General features: G+C 35.5%; 1 long non-coding RNA gene across 3 annotated transcripts; it reads right to left on the bottom strand.

Annotated features, from left to right (window-relative positions):
• Positions 1-205: 205 nt before the first annotated feature.
• LOC130014345 (uncharacterized) lies at positions 206-8423 on the bottom strand. Of its 3 annotated transcripts, none has more exons than XR_008789312.1 (6): positions 4046-8423; positions 3171-3222; positions 2401-2918; positions 2007-2127; positions 1564-1632; positions 206-348 (listed from the first exon to the last, which is right to left on the bottom strand). It is a non-coding gene; the product is annotated as an uncharacterized LOC130014345 (long non-coding RNA). The 3 variants fall into 3 exon arrangements; XR_008789313.1 differs by having other exon boundaries at positions 4178-8423; XR_008789311.1 differs by having other exon boundaries at positions 3171-8423.
• Between the last annotated feature and the right edge of the window lie 981 nt (positions 8424-9404).

The following is a 9404-nucleotide window of genomic DNA, read 5'->3' as shown; positions in this document are numbered from 1 at the left end:
CTGACTTGGTTGTGATGCTGTGGTAACTTTGCTGTTTGACCCCGGGTATCATTTTACCCTTATAATGGCCAGTCTGTGCCTTACTTAGTCTAACGATCATTTGGAATAAATCGATGAATGTGAACTTCATTTCATTTTGTCATTTGTTTCTTCGTCAATTTCATTAGGTGACTTTAATAACACTTAAAAATCAAATATCCCCTACTTTTTTTGAATAGTATATATACAATACATACAGAAAAAACATAAACCTGTTATTGCCAATCTAGAATTTCCCTATGCAACTTCCATTTCCCAGTCGAGTTCCCGGTACCATAAACTTCCGCTTGACATCCATCCAAATCACAGCTGGAAAAAAAGGTAAACTATGACAATTAAATTGTCCATATGAATAATATCGTTTAAAAAAAGGACGTAGTTGAAAATTTGCCCATCTGTACAACAGGATTAATATTTCAGTAAATCTGAAACGTTTTCAAAAACTACGAACGAACGTTTCCTAACTTCATGCTGTATTGTTTTGCGACTAGAAAATCTCAGCTTGCAGCTGAAGTATGATTTGTTCAAAGTAAACCGATACAGTAAATTCATCTAAGAACCACTATTCAACACTTAAAGTTACAATTTCATATTTTCTAAGAAAGTCAAAACATAATTATTTCTATGTCCTTTGCTCAATAGGTTGTCAACTCACTATTAAACGATCATAGGTGTCATTCTCACACTTTAAACTCATTTACACCGGAAATAATAACACAATTACCTCCCTTGTTTTCTATTCTCCACCATGGAGTAGTTATCTTCAAATGTTTGAATTTGAAGATGAAAATGATATTTTTGCCAATTTCTCAACTGGCAATAGTGAATTATAGGATTAATAGAAATAAAATGGGGTTTAACGTCCTACTCCTATACTGGGCTAATGAAGACGGGCATACGCCATACAGTGTGCTATGTGGGAAATTGTGCCCGGGCAGCGGCACTATCGCCTACTCTTATATCGAATTCCAACTGCCAAGGGATCTTTTACGTGCATTCTAATGTATACACGGGACCTCGGTTTTTCGTCTCATCCGAAGGACTAGACAGCTGTCCTTGTCAGGCCCTCCGTTCTGATAAGGGGAAAACACGTCGGAAAATCCAAATGAACTTTCTCGGCCAATGCAGGGATCGAACACCCGACCTCCAGGCTAGCGAGCCAGCGTCTTAACCACCTAGCCACCGTGGCCCCTATAGAATTAATAGGATTATTCTTTAACAAGGTAGGACTGTTTATAGATACCATCTATTTTCAGGCTTTATTTTAATAGATTTTAAAAATGTAACTCAAAAATATGAAATTGCAACTTTAAGATGACCAAGTGATACGTTGTTGAAATGTCACAGTTTTGAAGGCGTAAGTTCTATTTCCAGGAATGTCTCAACAGTTAATATGTATAATTTGATTCAATGGCCATCATATTATGTAATTAAGCATATCACATGGAGTTTAATTTGAATTACATGTATTTATAAATTTTAGGGATAATTTAGAAATAAGTAAAGTTTGGTATTAATACCTACCCTGTCTGTTCTCCTATACCAGTGGTAATCGTCATATTGATCATTCGGCGTCTTAACATTGTTGTGGTCCTGTAAAATATACCATTATATATCAACAGCCAAGGACAAACTTGTTGCCTACATGAACTAGAGAAGTTGTAATTAACAAGTATGTATATTTTTTTTAATGTTTTAAAATAAGGAAAACAGTGAATTATTCGAGACGTATAAATATATATTTGAACTCCAGATAAGAAGTGAAATGGAATGGTCTAACACAATCAGCTACCCTCATTCGTGAAATTCCTATGAATAACCACTACTATTTCGGTTCATCGTGTTACATTAAACGACATTTTATGTTCTAAATAAAACTCATAAATAATGTTTGAAATTTTGTATTACAGTAATAACACTTCCGACTTTGTTTTAGAAATACAGAAAATATTGATATTAATGCTTACCTCATCGATTGCATAACAATTGTCTGTACAATAATACCTCCATGTATAATATGCTGTGTGTCCTGCTCATCCACAACTATCACCGTCTTCATACGTCCCTTACAAACATATCCCCACGATCCTGTAAATTAGTGAAGGATTATTAAGTATTGTACATCTAATCTCAGTTTATGTACTTTAACCGGCGCCGTCACTATTTTTTAAGAAAAAAATTATATTTATGTTTAGTTAGATCTTTCTGGACCCTTTATTTATTTTTTTCATCAAACTTACAATAAAAATCCTGTAAAATGCAATCAGTTTATGGACTAATAAAAAAGACAGCACGTTTTACATTTGTCTATTGTCATACCAAAAAATATTAAAATCTATAAAGTGGTGATGCATAACTCACCTGTATCCGTAAACTCTCTAGACCCCACTATCAACAATACATCTAAGTTTATCATAGAAACACGTTATACAAGATTATCTTTACTGGACTCTCATGAGAAATTTGCAATATACATTAAGGGCATTAAAAATCTAAGATAAACCAAATATCAGAATATATTAAATATAGCACCCCTTACTTAAGCAAATGCAGTGAAAAACATGCAAAAAAAAACAAACAAAAGAAGAACCCCAAAAAGAAAATATTAGTTGCCTAAAGGAGATGTGGGATTAGTTGATTGATGCCATATTAATATATCCCAATTTAATTACTCCCCATGTCTACAACTTTCAACCAAAAAAAACCTATTAATACATCATGGAAAACTTCACATGATATTTACAAAGGAATCTGGTGCACAAGCCAAGCTTATACACATCAACCAGCCAGAATATAAAGACAGACCCAGTATAAGATAAATAATAACGTGTGTGGACCTCTCTATGATACCATAAACTTCTTGTCTCCTTTAGTGCAATCTGAAAATAAAAAAAAAACCATGAATTAAATTAATGTTAACTCTTTTTTCCTAAACTCAAATCAATATGCGCATCGATTGACAAATTCATTGGTGTTGAAGGATTACACATACGAATATGTCCGTAACATTGGACTACCCCTGTCTCATAGGTCATATTAGTCCGATATAGGACGGAAACTATTCTATGTAGTTTGACGAAAATATTGTAATATGGTGAAGATCGTTTATTTAAAAGTAAAAGGTAGCTTACCCAAAGAAGAACTACCACGCCGCCATCGTCCGACCGATAACAGGAGATATGTCTGTAATATGTAATAGAAATATGAAAGTAAATAAACTGGTTAACTCTGCGTGAAAGACTCTAACCTTGGCCTATTCGACAATCTAAAATTTTATGATGCTATGCCAAAGAAATACAAACTTTCATTATTCATGTGAGGTGGGCTATAAATCAGAAAATTCTTCACATTTTGTCCCTTGATTTGTATACCTGGTGAACGCTGACACTTCCCCTTTAATAATGAACAATGCATATAGTTTGTAAACCTAGGCCGTCTCACACTATTCCTTTCCGGGTATTCAAATTCTACATTGAGAAACTGTTGCTTGATAAAAAAAACCCAGAGACAATTATGAGACTAACATACTGCGCATATGCTATTGGTAATACAATGAAGAATTTTGCGCCATTTTGTAGGTCCAGTTTAATGCAAATAAAACACGACACTATTTTAACGTCTACTCAACACGAACTAGGTAATTTCGGGACTAACATGTGGTATATTGTACGTAGGTGTCTTTAGCAATGGAAAAAAACGAAGGACATACCCTACTCCTGTCACGTAAAAATATTAATCGACTGTTTAAATGGAGGGTTTAAAGTCCTACTGTTCTGTCGACTTGTTAATAATATACCAGCCTATCTGAACGTACGTGTCTTTACCAATGGAAAGAAACCGAATGACTAAGAGAAAACCCACTCGGTTCGACATACCCTACTTCTGTCACGTACAAATATTGATCGACTGTTTAAATGGGGGTTTAAAGTTCTACTGTTCTATGGACTTGTTAATATACCAGCCTATCTGAATAAAATTTTAAAATGAAAATTAAAAGTTTACTAACCTGTTTGAGATGAGAGACGTATCCTATATTTGGCTAATGTGAATAGATGCTTTCACTTGGCCGCTCAATTTCAAATTGAAGGACGGTTGGGGGATGTTTGCTTTCTAAAGTTTGTATCTGAAAAGTACTCACCACGGTTACCAGGCGACTGGGTTGTTCGAATCGGCGTCTCTAGCTGTATGGAACGACAAATTTACAAATATTCATTTAATTGACGGGACCCATTGGCAGTGAATTGATTTTATGTTAGTTTGGCGTTCCATAATTCAGATCACCTGTAAAGAATCAGCTACCTATGTGTTCGCTATACAAGCCTGCACTGTGATTGGCTAATATTTCTGGTGGGTATTTGATTGATTACAAAACAAAGAAAAGAATGCGCATGTCTATTTTACATGGTTTAATGTATCATTCATGTCATAGAGAATAAATTAAATCCATCCCTGCCCATCCTTTATTGATCATTGAAAAATCATTCGATTCTTAATGATATTACACAAAACCATTGCAGAAATCTCCAACTATCGAAAGGTTTAATATATGGTGTACCCAGAGCCGGAAACCAAGTGAAAATTCTCAAGATATCCAAACCTTGGCCGTCGCCTATCAGAATAAGCATAAAATTCCAGACATGCCACTGAGTTCAGTGGAAGTACCCTAAGTTCGGGAATGCCCTTTGACTTCAGTACAGGGCTAACAGGGGTCATTCCAGTAGTAAGGCACATAAGACATGAGTCATTCACCATTCCAAAGTGGAAGGCATGGTCTTAACTACATGCACTGCTGGACTCTGTCAGGTCATTGACCAAGACCCACACAAGTACGCGCCGACGGCGCGTCACGAGCGTGCCAAAGGCGCGAAAACGTCCGAGGGGGGTCTGGGTGGCTTCTTCTCCCAGAAAAGGTTTGAAAATTGTCAACCGCAAACCCATTTTCCAAGCATTTCAGACCAAAGCAGAAGAAGGCAAATTTTTGATTTCCTGGTACAATTAGATAACAGAATGACCTAAGAGCACTATCATTAGATGAATTTGAGAATTCTAGTACACTTCTTTTTTTGTGTTGTTTGTCAGTCATTTTTTTCCAATCATTTCTTTCTCCAGTCCTGTGTCCTGCCCGCTCCTTCTTTCTTTCTTTTCTCCCCCCTCTCCTTTCTTTCTCTTTTTTCTTTTTTGTTTATAGGCTTAGGCCCACTTTTTTTTAATGAGCTTAGGCCCACCTGTCACGGACAGGTGGACAGGTGGCCCCAGTCCGGCACTGACTACACGTATACACTAAAATAGTAAATGCATTGCATACACAAGACGATGTTGTCTTTAATCGCTGACTATTTATTACAAATATAAAAACCTAATTAAATTCTCGGATTATCCACTGCCTGCGTCTTTTTCCGTGATTTTTATCTCAGAAAGTGTTGTACGTCTAACTCTTCATAAAGTTTATCAACATGTACATCAAGGGCTCAATCACCGCGTGTAACCTCTGACGTCACGCGTGCAGATATTCCTAATCGTCGGACTGTCGATATGGGGAACCCTGACATTTTTGTCCTGTATACGCTTCATGAGTATTTTTCGGGGAATCCAGTATTTTTCTAGTAAGATTGGATACCTCTACTTTCCATATATACCAAAATTGTCATACTTTTATTGGAAATAACCACCTGATAAATACTTTTCTGGGAACCTATCTTTAAGTAAATAACAAAATCGCATAAATCTTATGTAATTTAATATTATTGTAAAGAAGTGATAAAGTATTATACTTATCTTTTTGCCTTTAATCGAATCTGTGAAAAGACAGCGCCATTCTCTTCAGTTTCTTGTTAATACTAACATATACCGTAATTCAAGTTGTTATAAGGCTATACACTGAATTTTAGAATTTAAAATTCAGCTAATGACCAAAAAAGTTTCAAGAGAGTAAATTGGTTGTTAATTATAGTTTGCGAGTTGACCAAGTGACTTCAACAAATTATATTACATGTATTTGAGTACAGACTATAGCTCGTTCTTTGCAGGGACTAGGACCGAAGTTGAATGTTACCCACAACTAGCAACCTTCCTACTAACAAAATAAAAAATAAAAATGACCGGAACAGTCATAATAAAAACAGGAGAAATATATTAAAAACACCAAAAATTAGGATAAAATGTCCCGTCTATCAATACCCCAGATGAAGTATATGTGTGGACATCTTTACAAATTTAATATATTCCATTTAGTCGTTAGCAAGGATGATTTACACATGAGAGGAACAAAGTAAAATGAGATTTAAAGTCCACTGGACACAAACTAGGTCATTTTGGGACTAGCATAATATGGTGATGCATACTGTATCTATGGACATCATCACAAAGTTAATATATTCGTTAGCAAGGGTGATTTTGACTTAAGAGAGAGAAATGGAGTTTAAGGTCCACTCAACACAAACTAGGTCATTTTGGGACTAACATATGGTACAATTTCACTTCAATAATACACTTGTGGGAAAAGAGAATATCCATGAGGTTGAACAAACAACACCACACCATGTCACCGGCATGCTGTCACACCACTTAACTCAATGACAGACCTTAGGATCTAAAGTCTATGTGTTAGACCAGCGACAAGTTTCATGAATGTCCAATGCAATTTAAACAGAACAAATCGTCTTCTATAAATATGATATAATGAAAGGTGAAATATGATACACGATTCAGTGTAAGCATATTTTAGCTCTTGGGTAAAAGAAGTGTTTCTGAGGGATGTACTTGTAACAGGTTTTAAGGACGAGGGGATTGTAGATGATCCAGTGACAGTAAGTCGTAGTCACACAATCAGCAAGACGACCATACAACACCTTTTCTGCCAATGTTCCTTGTGCCAAATAGGTTATTTTGGTCAAACATATTTTAGGAATCAGACCAGCTTATTCCCATCTGTATTTAGGAGCCGATCATTGTATGGAAACATTTGGACGTTTTCATAGAGAGGCATTACAGATCGGGAGGCTATGATAATTCCATATTGAAATCCCTGAAGGAGAAGAGGTCAAAAACAGTACTACAAAATAAAACAGTACTCTGTGGTCCAAAAACCTTGAAGGAAGGTCAGAGAGCATTTACACTCGAACGTAGGAATCTAAGTAAGTGAGCACTTCTGCTCGAACGTAGGTATATGTAGGAGTTTGGCACATGCTGTCAACATTATCCTGGAGTGCCATAAATCCTGTTTTGATCTATGCCATGATTCAGAGATTTCAATACCAGACATTAAATGTACCTACATGAACACTTCTGAATGTTTCTTCTTATGGTTCTTCTTTACATGAGCAGGTGTACAAATTAAAAGATATCATGTTTATGATAGTCATGTCAGTCAAATTTATACGATGATCTGCTCATGAATACAGATCTTAATAACAGTGGTCTGATCCCTGCAAAATTACACACCACTTATGACCCTTCCCTATGGCTATCAAGCAAGCGTGAAAGTCAGATTTTGTCACAAAAATATTATGATTTTAAACAAAATGATCTATTTGACACGATTCACGTTGAAATTACGAAATATTACAAGTAATGGTGATGATCAGTAGTCATTTGAAGATAATCGTTGGTCATTGCTGAAAAGGTGCTGCTTAGGTTAAATTGTGCTAATATAAAAGCTTGCTATGCCAGTCCTTACATTTATGCACTTCCGTGCTACTAACTACTGAATACAGGTGAGAATAATCGTTGCCTGATCCTGCAAAATTATACACCAGTTAAGCCCCTTTCCTACGATGACCGCGAACGTCCGATTTTGTCACAAAAACTTCATGATTTTTAACCAAGATAGTATATTTGGCACAAGGAACGTTCAAGTAACAAAAAATAGTACTAATGTTCATAATCAACGGTCATTTGAACTCTTGAAAATAGTATTCGGTCATTAGTGAAAAGACGAATTTCGTGGAAAATACCGTTTTTACACATTTTCAGAATATTACAGCACTCTAGTGGGTTGCGTTCCGGTCAGTTTTTTTCTTTTGACATTTACTTTGAGAAATGCCCTTCACAACCACACCAAGCAATTCTATGTCAGACCTGCAAAGAAGCAGCTACATGCGTTTTAGGATAGCATAGTTTTAAACATATGTAAAATGACCACTTTATGATCACTCACAGAAAATTCCACATGATTCATTCATTCCCAAACGACTGCAGGATTTTAAGACGACTACTAGGCCTATCATACCTGACCAATATCAAAAATTTAGAGACACAACTTTTCGGGTAGGAGCGTTTTGAAATTAGGGTAACAAATTGGTCGAAATATGTCAACTTTTGCCCCAAAACAACAATTTCCAGTTATACCGGAAGTTGTCAGTTCAAAATTTTTTCACTCCATCATGTGACTTCTGTCGTCTAGGGGTCCCCATAGACCAAGTATGGTTGAAATTTGCTGAACCCCCGGGTTATCGTTTTTTTCAATTTCTGCATGGTGCTCTCGTGGTTAAAACCTGTCCTCTACATCGCGATGCACGTAAACATTCAATTTTTACCTTACCCCAAAACGTGATTTCAATACAGACATTATTAAAAGGCACTGACGATATTATTATTTCAAGTATTATCTTTGAACAAGTCCATAGATTTCTAGACATCTCCGGAAGGTTTAAATAAAAATGAATCCAGTAGCTAAATATATGAATATGGCAAACCTGAAATTGTAAATATGTACATAGGCCCCCCCCCCTTTTTTTTGTTCATTTTATTCTTTTATTCTTATACTATTTAGATTGATTTTATCATAACATGGTTATATAGTCTTTTTGTATATATTTTCTGTCGTATAGGAAAGAGGTAATATAGGCCTAGGTAGGTTGCCAGGCAACGAAACATACGGCTAACATTTAGTATACAAAACATTTAATACCATGGATTTAGCTGTTCAAGTTACCAAAAATCATTGAAAATCAATATACTTGTTCGTCTCAAGACCTTAAACTCTGTGGATCAATCGAAACAATTTTTATATATATATATATATATATATACATTATGATAACTATGGTCTCTAAAGTATCCACACGATTTTTCAAAGTGATCAAGGGCCATAACTCTGGCAGTAATTATCGAAATCATTGAAAAGCAATAGGTTTCTTCGTCTAGAGCATCCACAAGATATTTCAAAGTGATCAAGGGCCATAACTCTTAGACATAACAGAAATTGCTGAAATTCAATAGGATTCTTCATTTCACTAAATTAAATAATGCATAAAAATTTCATACAGATCGGATGATAAGTTTTGTCATTAGAGCGTTCACATAGGGTCTTTAACAGTAGGAAGAGAGAAATGGGGTTTAACAGTACACTTGACACAAACTAGGTA

This window comes from Patella vulgata, chromosome 9 (genome assembly GCF_932274485.2).
Source record: "Patella vulgata chromosome 9, xgPatVulg1.2, whole genome shotgun sequence".
NCBI lineage: Eukaryota > Metazoa > Mollusca > Gastropoda > Patellidae > Patella > Patella vulgata.
Note: the sequence above shows the minus strand (reverse complement) of the source record. Positions and strands in the feature narration are given on the sequence as shown.